This window comes from Sceloporus occidentalis, unplaced genomic scaffold (genome assembly GCF_023333645.1).
Source record: "Sceloporus occidentalis isolate IW3139 unplaced genomic scaffold, rSceOcc1.0.p SCAF_22, whole genome shotgun sequence".
Taxonomy (NCBI): Eukaryota; Metazoa; Chordata; class Lepidosauria; order Squamata; family Phrynosomatidae; genus Sceloporus; species Sceloporus occidentalis.
The window spans coordinates 15,665,009-15,681,778 of NW_028317002.1; the positions used below are offsets into that span (position 1 = coordinate 15,665,009).

At 48.3% G+C, this 16,770-nt stretch overlaps 1 non-coding gene across 1 annotated transcript; it reads left to right on the forward strand.

The window, feature by feature from the left end:
* Nucleotides 1-6,024: 6,024 nt before the first annotated feature.
* Nucleotides 6,025-6,096, forward strand: TRNAD-GUC (transfer RNA aspartic acid (anticodon GUC)). Its single transcript has one exon. It is a non-coding gene; the product is annotated as a tRNA-Asp (tRNA).
* The last annotated feature ends 10,674 nt before the right edge of the window (nt 6,097-16,770 follow it).

Sequence of the window (16,770 nt, forward strand, 5' to 3'; positions counted from 1 at the left end):
CACTGAACAAATGCAGAGGGTTTAGATCCAAAACCATACAGGAGCGCAAGAAAGTCCTCACCGAGCTTGGGGTATGTTTCAGATGCTGCGCTTCATTGGAGCACATGGCCAAGGACTGTAAATCTGCCATCAAGTGTGAAGAGTGTCATAGCGAAAGACATGCCTCAGCTATGCACCCAACCCCACTCGCCAGGGACTCACCGGCTGCAGTCGCCATTAGCCCCGCTCCAAGTCATGGCGGGGAGCCCCAGAATCACGCCAACACCGCCACAGCTGTTTCCTGCTCATGCTTGGAAGTATGTGGGGAGAGTCAGAGTGAGAAATGTTGTGCCCGACTATGCCTAATCAAGGTTTACCCAGACGGACAACCAGAAAAGGCAGTAAGAATGTATGCCATCATCGACGACCAAAGTAACCGGTCCCTAGCGGGACCTAAATTCTTTGAAGCCTTTGGAATCAAAGGACCATCAGAACCCTACACCTTAAACACCTGCTCGGGCCGCATAGAGACTAGCGGCAGAAGGGCACAAGGATTCATTGCTTCTCCTATCAATGGGGATACCGAAATACCCCTACCGACGCTGATCGAATGCGACCAAATACCCAACCATAGGGATGAGATTCCTACCCCAGAAGTTGCATTTCACCAACCACACCTAAGGCACCTAGCCAGCCTTATCCCACCTATGGACATCAACGCCGAGATTGTACTCCTGCTCGGCAGAGACAATCTAAGGGTACACAAGGTGCGTCAACAATGTAATGGTCCCGACTATGCACCATACGCCCAGAGACTGGACTTGGGATGGGTAGTCATAGGGAACGTATGCTTAGATCAACCAGGAATTGACTCCTTCAAGACTTATGTGCGTGGAGATGGACGCACAACTTGCATTAAGCCGTGTCCTCATCACTATGAGGTGAAAGAGAAGTCTCCAGACCTCATACAGCCACCTGACATAATTTCTCCCTTCTTTGCCGAAGACTTGGGGAGATCAGTCTTTCACACAACCAAGAACGACGATAAAGTAGCCTTGTCAGTAGAGGACAGAGAATTTGTCAAGATAATGGACAGAGAGTCCTTTAAAGACGAAACCGATCACTGGGTTTCTCCATTACCCTTCCGAGCTACCAGGCTAAGACTCCCTAACAATCTGGAACAAGCTCTGTCTAGATTTAACTCTCTTCAGCGTACCATGAACAGCAAGCCTGAAATGAGAAAACACATTGTCGCCTTTATGGATAAAATATTCCGTAACAGCCACGCAGAAACAGCTCCATCCTTAAGGAAGAACGAAGAGTGCTGGTACTTGCCTTCATTCGGAGTGTATCATCAATGGAAACCTAATCAAATTAGGGTTGTTTTCGATTCAAGCGCCAAACATCAAGGTGTATCTCTAAATGATGTTCTTCTCACAGGTCCCAATCTGACAAATAACTTAGTAGGAGTGCTGATGAGGTTCAGGAAAGAGCCTGTCGCCATCACTGCCGACATTGAACAGATGTTCCACTGTTTCGTAGTCAGAGAGGACCACCGGAATTTCCTCAGGTTTCTGTGGTACAAGGACAATGACACCAATGCAAAGATGGTGGAGTATCGAATGAGGGTGCATGTATTTGGAAACAGCCCTTCACCTGCCGTAGCAACTTACGGCCTTCGGAGAACTGCATTAGAAGGAGAGTCCGAGTATGGAGCAGACGCGAGAGACTTTGTAGAAAAGGACTTCTACGTAGATGACGGACTCAAATCACTACCGACTGAAGAAGCGGCTATCAGTCTGCTCAAGAGGACTCAAAGAATGTTGTACCAAGCTAAACTTAGACTACACAAAATTGCTTCAAACAGCCTGGCCGTAATGAGAGCCTTCGAGTCAGGTGATCATGCACCTGGATTCAAGGACATTAACCTGGGACTGGACAGTCCACCTGTGCAGAGGAGCTTGGGCCTCAGGTGGGATCTCTCGGCCGACTCCTTCGGTTTTCAAATAAGTTGTGCAGACAAGCCATTCACAAAACGTGGTGTCCTATCAGTGGTGAACAGCCTATTTGATCCGCTGGGATTTGTAGCGCCCATCACCATACAAGGTAGATCCCTACTGAGACAACTTTCTGAAACCGTCAAGGATTGGGATACCCCACTTCCTTCTGATAAAGAGCAAAAATGGGAAGCCTGGAAACAATGTTTGTGTGCCTTGGATGAGATCCACATCCCGAGATGCTATGTCAAAACCTCATCTACCTCTAGCATAAAGAAAGAACTCCACGTGTTCTCAGACGCCTCCACGGAAGCCATTGCAGCGGTTGCCTATCTGAAGGTGACAGAACTCAACAAACAAAGTCACATTGGATTCGTCTTTGGTAAGGCTAAGTTGGCTCCCAAGCCTGATCATACTATTCCCAGACTTGAACTCTGTGGGACTGTGTTAGCAGTGGAGATTGCAGACTTCATACAACAAGAACTGGGTGTCGACATAGAAGAGGTCCAGTATTACACGGACAGTAAGGTCGTTTTAGGTTACATTTATAATCGGACTAAATGATTTTATGTGTACGTCAGTAACCGCATAGAGAGAATCAGGAGGTCTTCAAAACCTGAACAATGACACTATGTGCCATCCAACTTTAATCCAGCAGACCACGCCACTAGGCCGATGTCTATAGGTGCCTTTATTAACTCTTCTTGGCTTACAGGTCCGGAGTTTCTGTTGAGACAGAGGGACGAATGTGTACAGGAAGTTTTCAGCATCCAGGATCCGGATAATGATCCAGAAATCCGCGCTGAAGTTAGTGCATTAGTTACTGGAATAAAGCAAACCTCCAGCCTCGGTTGTCAGCGCTTCCAGCGTTTCTCCTGTTGGATGAGACTCGTCAGAACTATCGCTAGGTTAATGCACATTGCGAGATGTTATCACAGTACTCAACAAGATAAGGATTGTCATGGTTGACACGTCTGTCATAAACCCCTCTCTGCTGAAGATATCTCTCATAGTGAGTCCCTCATAATACGCCATGTCCATCAGGAAGAATTCAACGTAGAATGGAAGTGCTTGTACAACAAACAGCGGATTCCAATAAAAGGCCCTCTTGCCAATTTAAATCCAGTTATGGACGGTTCTGGCTTGCTGAGAGTCGGTGGTCGTTTGAATCAAGCCCACCTAGGAGTTGCAGAACAAAATCCTCTCATCATTCCCAGCAAACATCATATCACTGTCTTGCTGATCCGACACCACCACGAAAAGGCTGAACACCAAGGCAGACAAATCTCTGAGGGCAGGTTACGGTCTGCAGGCCTTTGGATTATAGGTATGAAAAAACGTGTGGCCCAAATACTTCACGACTGCGTGCACTGTCGTAAAGCAAGAGGAAAACAACTGTACCAACAAATGGCTGACTTGCCTGTGGATAGGCTATGTACAGAGCCACCATTCACCTACGTTGGCCTAGACATTTTCGGGCCATGGATGGTGTCTGCACGCAGGACCCGTGGCGGTCACGCAAACAGTAAGCGTTGGGCTGTACTATTCACTTGCATGAGTGTGCGTGCCGTTCACATAGAGGTGATAGAATCCATGGACACATCCAGCCTTATTAATGCCTTAAGACGGTTCTTCGCAATCAGAGGACCAGCGAAACAGTTGAGGTCTGACCGCGGAGGAAACTTCATCAGAGCAAGTAAAGAACTGAACATCGATACCAAGCCCACTCAAGATCAGTTGGCAGAGAAAGGTTGCACTTGGATTTTCAATCCTCCTCATAGTTCCCACATGGGGGGCTCCTGGGAGAGGATGATCGGGATCTCACGCAGCATCTTGAATTCTATGTTAATGGATGTAAACTCTTCAAGGCTCACACATGAGACCCTAGTCACCCTTCTCGCTGAAGTTTCAGCCATAATCAATTCAAGACCACCTGTGCCAGTGTCGATGGATCCTGAAACACCAACTGTACTGACTCCTGCTATTCTCCTTACCCAAAAAACGGAGGATACGCTAATACCTAGTAAAGAATTTACCCATGCGAACATCTACCAGAAACAATGGAAACGTGTACAATACCTAGCGGATTACTTCTGGAACAGGTGGCGAAAGGAGTATCTTGTGATTCTTCAAGGAAGAAGAAAATGGCAACACCACAAACCAAACTTGAAAGAAGGAGACCTCGTGTTGATGAAGGAGCAACAAACCGAACGGATTCACTGGCCTATGGGACTTATTACAAAGGTTTTTCCTAGCAAAGATGGCAGGGTCCGGAAGGTGGAGTTGACTATCTTCAGAAAGGGTGAGCATAAAACGTTTGCAAGGCCAATTAACGAACTTATTATGATACTACCCATCGAGAACATCCCTGCAGGATAAACAGAACTGAACTTGAATTTTGTGGATCTTCTCCATTCCAAGTTTGAAACAGGACTATGTTGTAATGTTTCCTGTTTTAGTCTAACATGTTTGTTACAGGTTTGTTCCATATATTTTTTGGAAATTACTCATAGTGAAATTCCCTTGGGAATTTCAGACGGGGAGTGTGCTGTCTTCTGTACTGTTCTCATATTTATTTAACTGTCCACCATATTATCGGTTCTTCCATCACCATATTGTTTCTATGTATGGTCGTTTTGCTGCCATCTGCTGGCCAGAATTTGTATGCTGCACGCCTCTGTTCTTGTTAATAAAGCTTTCCTTTGCTGGGCGTGTTTTCAGGAGCCTGGGTCCATGTCACTTCCTGCAACCCTTGTGTGAGGGATCTGCTTTCTGTGTGACTGGACATTCATCACTCGGGCTCGTAAGGCATCAGTTTTTTGACCAGCAGTTAGCCTCAGGAAAGATATCAACAGACAACACCAAGGTCATTTCAGTATTATACCAATGTTTGTATTTTGGGTCAAATAAACCCACATTGATTCAAATCACCGTGTCTACGTGTATCCTTCTAACCTGAGCTTTTGCCGGTCCTGTCTGCTCCACTGCTTGGACACGAAGGTAGGAAAGTCACACAGCCACTACCAGTTACACCTTCATTCGCCTTCATGTGGAGACAGAATACCTTCCTTTAGTGCTTTTGATTGCTCTGCTGGATTTCCACCTTTGCAAATGAAACCCCAATACCGATTGTAAGAGTAAAATCCTTACTCTGCGCTTTCCAGCGGAAGGAAGTTGGTACAAAACGTAGTGGCGAGGTAAGTCCATTAGTTGATTCCCTTTTGATGACAATCCAAATTTTCAAGCAATTGTACTGGAAATAATAATGCCAAGGTCGCAGGTTCAATCCCCGTATGGTCCTGTTGCTTCTTTTCTCTCTTTTCAGCACAGTCTTAACATGAGCTGTTGCAACTTGCAAACCTTGTCCCGTACGCACGTTGCATCTGGCTAAAGAAAGCTACTGATACAGGATTTAGGGCTTTTTGGAGCACGTGCTTGCAGTTAGTCTGCGCTTTCCAGTGGAAGGAAGTTGGTACAAAACGTAGTGGCGAGGTAAGTCCTTTAGTTGATTCCCTTTTGATGACAATCCAAATTTTCAAGCAATTGTACTGGAAATAATAATGGCAAGGTCGCGAGTTCCATCCCGGTACAAGCCAGTCACTTCTATTCTCTCCTTTCAGTACAGTCTTAAAAGGTGCGTGAGCTTTTGCAGTGTACAAACCTTGCACCACACACTCTTTAAATCTGTCTAACGAAAGTCACTGATACAGCTTTTAGGGCTTTCCGGAGCAATTGCACCCACAGCTAGTCCTCGTTAGTATAGTGGTGAGTATCCCCGCCTGTCACGCGGGAGACCGGGGTTCGATTCCTTTTTTGATGATGACAATACAAATTTTTGGGCAATTGTACGGGAAATAATAATGGCAAGGTCGCGAGTTCCATCCCGGTACAAGCCAGTCACTTCTATTCTCTCCTTTCAGTACAGTCTTAAAAGGTGCGTGAGCTTTTGAAGTGTACAAACCTTGCACCAGACATTCTTTAAATCTGTCTAACGAAAGTCACTGATACAGGTTTTAGGGCTTTCGGGAGCAGCAGCACCCACAGCGAGTCCTCGTTAGTATAGTGGTGAGTATCCCCGCCTGTCACGCGGGAGACCGGGGTTCGATTCCCTGACGGGGAGGCCTTCCCTAAGTGCTTTTGATTGCTCTGCTGGATTTCCAGCTTTGCAAATGAAACACCAATACCGATTGTAAGAGTAAAATCCTTACTCTGCGCTTTCCAGCGGAAGGAAGTTGGTACAAAACGTAGTGGCAAGGTAAGTCCTTTAGTTGATTCCCTTTTGATAACAATCCAAATTTCCAAGCAATTGTACTGGAAATAATAATGCCAAGGTCGCAGGTTCAATCCCCGTATGGTCCTGTTGCTTCTTTTCTCTCTTTTCAGCACAGTCTTAACATGAAGCCCATGGAGCAGCGCAGCTTAGGCGGAGTGGGCCTTGACAGAGCTAGGTGGTGTGCAAAAAGGAAGGATTTAATTTAATTGGTTTAGAATTGTTATGGGTGGGGTTATTAGTAAGGTATATAAGTGGCAACCATTTTGTAAACTGTCACTTAACTGCTTATCCAAATCCTGGTTGTTCTGTATTGAGCAATTTGGTTCGGAGAGGCTTTTGCTTTCTTTTTCAGATGGAGCGGGAAATTGAGGAGATTCTGGAGGGGCTTCGGATGGCTACGAGGGAACGTGGTACCGGTTGGCTGAGGGAGCAGTTGGCACCTGTGTTGGACGTCGCGGCGGTTCCTTCGTCGGGTCGGCCTGTGCGGCGCACACGGCCTCCGGAACGCTTGAGCCCGGAGTTGTCATCTGGTGGACGTCGGGTCCGGAGCCGTTCAGGAGACAGGCGTGACGAGAGTGTTGGAGGCCGGGGCGGAGTTGGTGTTCGTGGGAGTGGTACTTCGCGGGCGCCCCGTGGTTTTCAACGGGCCCTGGCGGAACAGCAGAGGTTGGAGGTCGACATGGCTGGTGTGGGTCGCGGCTACGTTGGCAGGTATGAGGAAACGAGTGCGGCGGGCCCCGGGAGGTCGAGGGGTGCTGTTAGGTCAGCGGGGGGTGAGATAGGTGGCAGCGTGGTTGGCGGTGCGTCTGCCCCTGAGGTGCGCAGTGGTGGGAATTCTCCGTCGTGCTCGTCGGAGGAGGAGGGAGCGGTTTCTGCAGCGTTGAGGGTTAGTGGCAGCCCCCGAGCGTTTTCTGCGGGCCTTCGGTGCGGAGAAGGTGCCGTTTCGGCGGCTGAGCAGCTGACTGGAGGTGGTGAGAGTTTCGCGGCGGGCCTCGGGCGGTCCCGTGGTGCCGTCTCCGGTTTTACGGCCACTTCATTGGGCCGGGCTCAGCGTGTGACGCAGGATGTTGGGTTGTTGGTTGAGGAGGCTAGTTCTAGGCAGGTGGGTCGCGGTGGCCGCACTTTGGGGTTTGAGAGTCAGGCGCAGGATGTTTCTTTTCTTCGGGATAGTATTGAGGCGCTGTCTTCGTCGGGGGGTTTAGGTAGAGGTTTTAATAGGGCTTGTGATAGGTCTAGGTCTCCCTGTGGTAGTCCGGGGAGGGAGGTTGGGGATGTTAGTGGTTTTCGGTCTCGGATTCCTGTTCGGCGTGGTTCGTCTGTTCGTGTGGAATCTTTTTCTGTGCCTCGTATTTTATCTCCTTCTAGGTCTTTCGGTGCGGTTGGAGGTCATGGCCCGGGTCCTCAGCGACGTCCTTCTGCGGCGGCTGGGGGTGATGGGAGTGCGGCCTTGCCAAGGGATTCTCATGATGGCGGCGGCCAGGATGCAGCCTCGGGGCTTGGAGCTGCAGCCAGAGGTTCCGGTGGTGAGTCTAGAGCTATGGTTGAAACCCGACAATTGTTAGACGGTTTGAAGGGGTTGTTGGGGTCTCTGCAGAAGGGGTCTCAGGTGAGTTCTGGTTGTGGGCAGGTGTGGTCTTCAGTTGGCTCCTGTGTGGGAGCAGGCGGTGCGGTAGTTGTGCCAGCAGTGGAGGGAGCGGATAGTGGTGAGGCTTTGGTCTCGGGGGCTTCTTCGGTTAGTGTCGAGAGGGCAGAATTGACAGGTGGGATTCCGGATTCGGCTAGGCAGAACGCCTATGTTTCTTTTGCTGGCCCCCTGGGGGTTCATCTGAAGCAGGATGTTAAGGATAAGATTTGGAAAGGGGATTTTGTGGAGATATTTTCTTTGTTGCCTTTGGAGGAGTTTATAGATTTGAAAGAGGAGGATAAGAAGGATGCTAAGAAGGAGGAGGAGGAAAAGAAAAAGCGTTATAGGAAGATTCCCAAGTCGTTTGGTAACTGGTTGAGGGCATTTTGTATATTGGCTAGTGTTATTGGGGAGAAGTCGGCTAATTTGTGCTCTCCCCTTTTTTGTTACTTGGATGGTATCTGGGAAGCGTATAGAACGTATGGGGGTCTGGCGTGGTGGAAATACGACGAGCAGTTTAGGCAGCGGTTGTCGGCTAATCCAGGTATGCGGTGGGACCAGATGGACCTGCCATTGTGGATGAAGCTTATGATGGCGCAGAAGGCGTAGCCCTTTCAGTCGGGGGCCGGCACGGGCGGGCACGGTTCCGCGTCGGCCGTCAATAGGAAAGGTTTTTGTTGGCTGTTCAACGACAGCCATTGTAAGTGGGGGTCTGCTTGCAAGTTCAAGCATGAATGTTCCGGTTGTGGGGGCGCCCATAGTTTCACGAAGTGTTTCAAGAAGGGGAAATCTGGAGGAGTCCCGGGAACTACGTCTTCCGGGTCCGGGGCCGCTTCCTCTGGGGCTAACCCCGGTGAGGTTAAACGCGATGCTACCCTGGCTAAGCCGTTACGGTAATCGTGAAGCGGCTCAGTTGTTGTGCGATGGTTTTCGGTATGGGTTTTACATTCCTTTTTCTGTTAGGCAATTTAGAAGTTGTAATCGGAATTTGAAGTCGGTTTTGGAGTTTCCAGAGGTGGTGAGGGACAAGTTGGCAAAGGAAGTCTCTTTGGGCAGGATGGCGGGTCCTTTTTCTTCTCCCCCTCTGGGTAATTTACGTCTGTCACCTTTGGGGGTGGTACCTAAGAAGGAAGTTGGGAAGTACAGGTTGATCCATCACCTGTCATACCCGAAGGGTTTGTCGGTGAACGATGACATTGCTGAGGTGCTGTGTTCTGTTTCCTATGCATCATTTGACCAGGCTGTCGAGTTGGTTAGGAAGGCGGGCCCTAATGCCCTTATGGCTAAGGCAGATATTGAATCGGCATTTCGTTTGTTACCGATTCACCCGGATTGTCATCATCTGTTGGGTTGTTATTTTGAGGGTCAGTATTTTGTCGACTTGTGTCTCCCTATGGGTTGCTCCATCTCTTGTTCTTATTTTGAGACGTTCAGTTCGTTCCTCGAATGGGTGGTCAGGATGGAGGCGGGGAGTCGGTTTTTGGTTCACTATCTGGATGACTTTCTTTGTGTGGGTCCGTGTGGATCTGGGGAGTGTGGTTACTTGTTACGGATGTTGGAGTGGGTGGCCGGGTCGTTTGGCGTCCCGCTGGCTGCGGACAAAACCGAGGGTCCTACTACCTGTTTGAGTTTTTTGGGCTTGGAAATTGACTCGGTGGCGGGTGAATGCAGGCTGCCGCAAGATAAGCTGCGGGCGCTTAGGGATGTGGTTCACGAGTTTCGTGGTGTTCGGAAGGTGACCTTACGGCAGTTACAAGCCTTGATTGGTCGTTTGAATTTTGCGTGTAGGGCCATTCCCATGGGTAGGATTTTCATTCGAAGTTTGTCACGGGCCACTTCGGGCGTCCAGTTGGCGCATCATTTTGTACGGGTTTCGGCAGCTATGAGAGCTGATTTGGAGGTATGGGAGGTGTTTTTGCAACATTTTAATGGTACGGTGTTTTTTCGCAGGGAGTCGGTGTCCGCCGAAGAGTTGGAGCTTTATACTGACGCTTCGGGGAGTGTTGGTTTTGGGGCGTATTTTCAGGGCCATTGGTGTGCGGAACGTTGGCCGGATTCTTGGAGGGATAGTCCGCTCATGCGCAACTTGGCGTTTTTGGAGTTTTTTCCTTTGGTGGTCGCCTTGTCTTTGTGGGGCGATTCGTTTCGTGATAAGAAGGTGGTGTTTTTCTCGGATAATATGGCGGTGGTTCATGCGGTAAATCGGCTGTCGGCTTCTTCTATGGCGGTGGTTCGGTTGTTACGGAGGTTTGTTCTGCTCTGCATGTCTCTTAATGTGGTGTTTCGGGCTGAGCATGTCCCGGGTTTCTTAAATGTTATAGCGGATTCCCTGTCTCGTTTTCAGTGGGATCGGTTCCGCGAGGTGGCGCCCGGGGCTCAGGATTCAGGTCTGGTCTGTCCGGACGAGATGTGGCACTTAGGGACGAGTTGCTTGCTGGAGGCGTGAGGGCATCGTTGGCGCCGGTAACATGGTCGGCTTATGGTAAGGTTTGGGCCGATTGGGACAGGATGGTTTCCTGTGTGGGATCTGTGCATACGGCAGCGGAACAGCTGGATGTGCTGTTGTGGTTCCTGTTTGATTTGGTTTCAAAAGGGGCTTCCCCCGCGGTCTTGGGGAGGAATATGTCAGCTTTGGCGTTTTTGTTCAAGCTTAAGGGTTGGAAAGATCATACTAAGGAATTTTTGGTTCGTCAGGCTTTGAGGGGTTTTCGGAGGCGGGTTGGTGTTGGTGACAATAGGCGCCCGGTGTCGGTGCAGGTGTTACAGAAAGTGTTGGATGTTTTGCCATCGGTGTGTTTTTCAGTTTATGAGTCCAGGCTGTTTGGGTTGGCATTCATTTTGGCGTTTTTCGGAGCTTTCCGGATCGGGGAGCTGGTGAGTAGGAGTCGGGCTGGAGGTGGGGGTCTTCAGGGGTCTGACGTGCTGGTCAGCGAGGACATGGTGTCTATTCGTTTACGGCGGTCCAAGACGGATGTGCTTGGGAAGGGGTGTGATGTCGTGTTGTATCCATGGCCTGGGTCCATGATGTGTCCAGTTCGGGGTTGTTTGGAATACTTGGCTCATCGCCCTGCTGTGGTGGGACCTTTTTTCTTATCGCGGTTTCAATTTTTACAGATCTTCCGTGTATGTTTGGAGCGCGTGGGTTTGGATCCGCGTCAATTTGGTACGCACTCTTTTCGTATTGGGGCTGCTACGGTAGCAGCCCAGATGGGGTTCGGTGATGATTTGGTCAAGAAGTTGGGGCGTTGGGAGTCGGTTCGTTTTAGGTCGTATGTTCGGCCTGAAGGTCTGTTGTGAGCTCTGCTCTGCTGGAGGGTTTTGTTTACTGTTGTTTTGTTTTTCAGGTTTGGTGGCCTGGATCATGGGCCATTCCTACGTCTATTGGGCTGGTCAGAGAGCTGCAGTTCGTGGGACGTGTGCGCAACTGGGCTTTCAGGAGGATCGGCTGTTGCTGCGATGGATCGGCCTTCGCGGTGCGGGATGGAATGATGTGTGTGCGGAACTTTGGCGACTCTTGAGGGATGAAGGGGTTCCGGACATTGTTTTGTTCCATGCGGGAGGGAACGATTTAGGTGTGGTTCCCCAGAAGGAATTAGTTTGGCGAATGAAACGGGATGTGGAGAGATTGAGGGCTTTAGTTCCTCGTGTTTTGGTTGTATGGTCGGAGATTGTTCCGAGGTTACACTGGAGGCATGCACGTGATGCGGATGCCCTTGCGCGGTGCAAGGGTAAGGTGAATAAGCTCATGGCGAGCTTTATTAGGCGTTGTGGTGGCCTGGTGATACGGCATTGGGAGTTGGAGTCCCTGTTGCCTGGCTATTTTAGGGAGGACGGTGTCCACTTATCTGATGTGGGCCTGGATTTTTTGAATTTGGGTTTTCAGGACGCGTTAACCCAAGCTTTGTTTTTTCGGTGTGGCGGGGCTCAGACGGCTTGAGGGGTTCAAGGTCTGGCCTGTGGCGGGGTTAGTTGGGGATTATTGCCTAATACGGTGTTTTGTTATGTTTTTGGTTAATAATTTGACTTGGTTCAAGTTATTGGTGTAGGTTTCGAGCTGGTCTGTGGCTCAGAACCTGGGGTGGTGTAGGGGTGTCGCGGTATGCCCCTGCATTGGTGTGTGGTTAAATTGGTGGTGTGGGGGTGTCTCGGTATGCCCCTGCAGTGGTAATTTGGTTAAATCGGTGGTGTAGGGGTGTCTCGGTATGCCCCTACATAGTTATAATTTGGTTAAACGGTCTGGTAGGGGTGTCTCGGTACATCCCTATTGTGGTCAATATGTTAATATGTTAATGTGGAGGCACCTGGTATGTGTTGGTGCCATTATATGGTTAATTTATTGGTTATGTGAGGTCATTGTCAGTGTTAATAAGATTTGAGCTGTTAATAATGTTAACCGGGGTGGCTGGGTTGACAATGACCTCTAAATATTGTATATATGTTAATAAAGCTGTGGACAAAATATTTTGCACCCAAGTAAAGTGTCAGAGTCATTATTTGGGTATGGGGGTATGAGCTTCCTGGGGCACAAACTCAACTATGCGCTTGTCATGAGCTGTTGCAACATGCAAACCTTGTCCCGTACCCATGTTGCATCTGGCTAAGGAAAGCTACTGCAACAGGATTTAGGGCTTTTTGGAGCACGTGCTTGCACTTAGTCCTCCTTAGTATAGAATAAACTTCGTACTCTGCGCTGTCCACCTCTGAATCTGTTGCGGATGGATAGTAATAAATACGTCTTGCAAGCCTGATTGCCTATGGCGGGAGATATGGTAAGGTCTCTCTGACTAGCACTCGTCCTCTTTTTCACAAGCTGGGGCAAGCCCGGGGGTAGAGACCCTTTACCTTTGTAACGATAGAGCTTGTCCATTAGTAGCTTTTTTGATGATGACAATACAAATTTTTGGGCAATTGTACGGGAAATAATAATGGCAAGGTCGCGAGTTCCATCCCGGTACAAGCCAGTCCCTTCTATTCTCTCCTTTCAGTACAGTCTTAAAAGGTGCGAAGTTGGTACAAAACGTAGTGGCGAGGTAAGTCCTTTAGTTGATTCCCTTTTGATGACAATCCAAATTGTCAAGCAATTGTACTGGAAATAATAATGGCAAGGTCGCGAGTTCCATCCCGGTACAAGCCAGTCGCTTCTATTCTCTCCTTTCAGTACAGTCTTAAAAGGTGCGTGAGCTTTTGCAGTGTACAAACCTTGCACCACACACTCTTTAAATCTAACGAAAGTCACTGATACAGCTTTTAGGGCTTTCAGGAGCAATTGCTCCCACAGCTAGTCCTTGTTAGTATAGTGGTGAGTATCCCCGCCTGTCACGCGGGAGTCCGGGGTTTGATTCCCCGACGGGTAGGCTTTCTTTTTAGCGCTTTTGATTGCTCTGCTGGAGTTCCACCTTTGCAAATGAAACCCCAATACCGATTGTAAGAGTAAAATAATTACTCTGCGCTTTCCAGCGGAAGGCAGTTGGTACAAAACGTAGTGGCGAGGTAAGTCCTTTAGTTGATTCCCTTTTGATGACAATCCAAATTTTCAAGCAATTGTACTGGAAATAATAATGCCAAGGTCGCAGGTTCAATCCCCGTATGGTCCTGTTGCTTCTTTTCTCTCTTTTCAGCACAGTCTTAACATGAGCTGTTGCAACGTGCAAACCTTGTCCCGTACGCACGTTGCATCTGGCTAAGGAAAGCTACTGCAACAGGATTTAGGGCTTTTTGGAGCACGTGCTTGCACTTAGTCCTCCTTAGTATAGAGTAAACTTCTTACTCTGCGCTGTCCACCTCTGAATCTGTTGCGGATGGATAGCATTAAATATGTCTCGCAAGCCTGATTGCCTATGCCGGGAGATATGGTAAGATCTCTAACTAGCACTCGTCCTCTTTTTCACAAGCTGGGGCAAGCCCGGGGGTAGAGACCCTTTACCTTTTTAACGATACAGCTTGTCCATTAGTAGCTTTTTTGATGATGACATTACAAATTTTTGGGCAATTGTACTGGAAATAATAATGGCAAGGTCGCGAGTTCCATCCCGGTACAAGCCAGTCACTTCTATTCCTTCCTTTCAGTACAGTCTCAAAAGGTGCGTGAGCTTTTGCAGTGTACAAACCTTGCACCAGACACTCTTTAAATCTGTCTAACGAAAGTCACTGATACAGGTTTTAGGGCTTTCGGGAGCAGCTGCATCCACAGCTGGTCCTCGTTAGTATAGTGGCGAGTATCCCCGCCTGTCACGTGGGAGACCGGGGTTCGATTCCCTGACGGGGAGGCCTTCCCTTAGTGCTTTTGATTGCTCTGCTGGATTTCCAACTTTGCAAATGAAACCCCAATACCGATTGTAAGAGTAAAATCCTTACTCTGCGCTTTCCAGCGGAAGGAAGTTGGTACAAAACGTAGTGGCAAGGTAAGTCCTTTAGTTGATTCCCTTTTGATGACAATCCAAATTTCCAAGCAATTGTACTGGAAATAATAATGCCAAGGTCGCAGGTTCAATCCCCGTATGGTCCTGTTGCTTCTTTTCTCTCTTTTCAGCACAGTCTTAACATGAGCTGTTGCAACGTGCAAACCTTGTCCCGTACGCACGTTGCATCTGGCTAAGGAAAGCTACTGCAACAGGATTTAGGGCTTTTTGGAGCACGTGCTTGCACTTAGTCCTCCTTAGTATAGAGTAAACTTCTTACTCTGCGCTGTCCACCTCTGAATCTGTTGCGGATGGATAGTAATAAATACGTCTCGCAAGCCTGATTGCCTATGGCGTGAGATATGGTAAGGTCTCTCTGACTAGCACTCGTCCTCTTTTTCACAAGCTGGGGCAAGCCCGGGGGTAGAGACTCTTTACCTTTTTAACGATACAGCTTGTCCATTATTAGCTTTTTTGATGATGACAATACAAATTTTTAGGCAATTGTACGGGAAATAATAATGGCAAGGTCGCGAGTTCCATCCCGGTACAAGCCAGTCACTTCTATTCTCTCCTTTCAGTACAGTTTTAAAAGGTGCGAAGTTGGTACAAAACGTAGTGGCGAGGTAAGTCCTTTAGTTGATTCCCTTTTGATGACAATCCAAATTTTCAAGCAATTGTACTGGAAATAATAATGGCAAGGTCGCGAGTTCCATCCCGGTACAAGCCAGTCGCTTCTATTCTCTCCTTTCAGTAGTCTTAAAAGGTGCGTGAGCTTTTGCAGTGTACAAACCTTGCACCAGACACTCTTTAAATCTGTCTAACGAAAGTCACTGATACAGGTTTTAGGGCTTTCGGGAGCAGCCACACCCACAGCTAGTCCTCGTTAGTATAGTGGTGAGTATCCCCGCCTGTCACGCGGGAGACCGGGGTTCGATTCCCTGACGTGGAGGCCTTCCCTTAGTGCTTTTGATTGCTCAGCCGGAGTTCCACCTTTGCAAATGAAACCCCAACACCGATTGTAAGAGTAAAATAATTACTCTGCGCTTTACAGCGGAAAGAAGTTGGTACAAAACGTAGTGGCGAGGTAAGTCCTTTAGTTGATTCCCTTCTGATGACAATGCAAATTTTCAAGCAATTGTACTGGAAATAATAATGCCAAGGTCGCAGGTTCAATCCCCGTATGGTCCTGTTGCTTCTTTTCTCTCTTTTCAGCACAGTCTTAACATGAGCTGTTGCAACGTGCAAACCTTGTCCCGTACGCACGTTGCATCTGGCTAAGGAAAGCTACTGCAACAGGATTTAGGGCTTTTTGGAGCACGTGCTTGCACTTAGTCCTCCTTAGTATAGAGTAAACTTCTTACTCTGCGCTGTCCACCTCTGAATCTGTTGCGGATGGATAGCATTAAATATGTCTCGCAAGCCTGATTGCCTATGCCGGGAGATATGGTAAGATCTCTAACTAGCACTCGTCCTCTTTTTCACAAGCTGGGGCAAGCCCCTGGGTAGAGACCCTTTACCTTTTTAACGATACAGCTTGTCCATTAGTAGCTTTTTTGATGATGACATTACAAATTTTTGGGCAATTGTACGGGAAATAATAATGGCAAGGTCGCGAGTTCCATCCCGGTACAAGCCAGTCACTTCTATTCCTTCCTTTCAGTACAGTCTCAAAAGGTGCGTGAGCTTTTGCAGTGTACAAACCTTGCACCAGACACTCTTTAAATCTGTCTAACGAAAGTCACTGATACAGGTTTTAGGGCTTTCGGGAGCAGCTGCATCCACAGCTGGTCCTCGTTAGTATAGTGGCGAGTATCCCCGCCTGTCACGTGGGAGACCGGGGTTCGATTCCCTGACGGGGAGGCCTTCCCTTAGTGCTTTTGATTGCTCTGCTGGATTTCCAACTTTGCAAATGAAACCCCAATACCGATTGTAAGAGTAAAATCCTTACTCTGCGCTTTCCAGCGTTAGGAAGTTGGTACAAAACGTAGTGGCAAGGTAAGTCCTTTAGTTGATTCCCTTTTGATGACAATCCAAATTTCCAAGCAATTGTACTGGAAATAATAATGCCAAGGTCGCAGGTTCAATCCCCGTATGGTCCTGTTGCTTCTTTTCTCTCTTTTCAGCACAGTCTTAACATGAGCTGTTGCAACGTGCAAACCTTGTCCCGTACGCACGTTGCATCTGGCTAAGGAAAGCTACTGCAACAGGATTTAGGGCTTTTTGGAGCACGTGCTTGCACTTAGTCCTCCTTAGTATAGAGTAAACTTCTTACTCTGCGCTGTCCACCTCTGAATCTGTTGCGGATGGATAGTAATAAATACGTCTCGCAAGCCTGATTGCCTATGGCGTGAGATATGGTAAGGTCTCTCTGACTAGCACTCGTCCTCTTTTTCACAAGCTGGGGCAAGCCCGGGGGTAGAGACTCTTTACCTTTTTAACGATACAGCTTGTCCATTATTAGCTTTTTTGATGATGACAATACAAATTTTTAGGCAA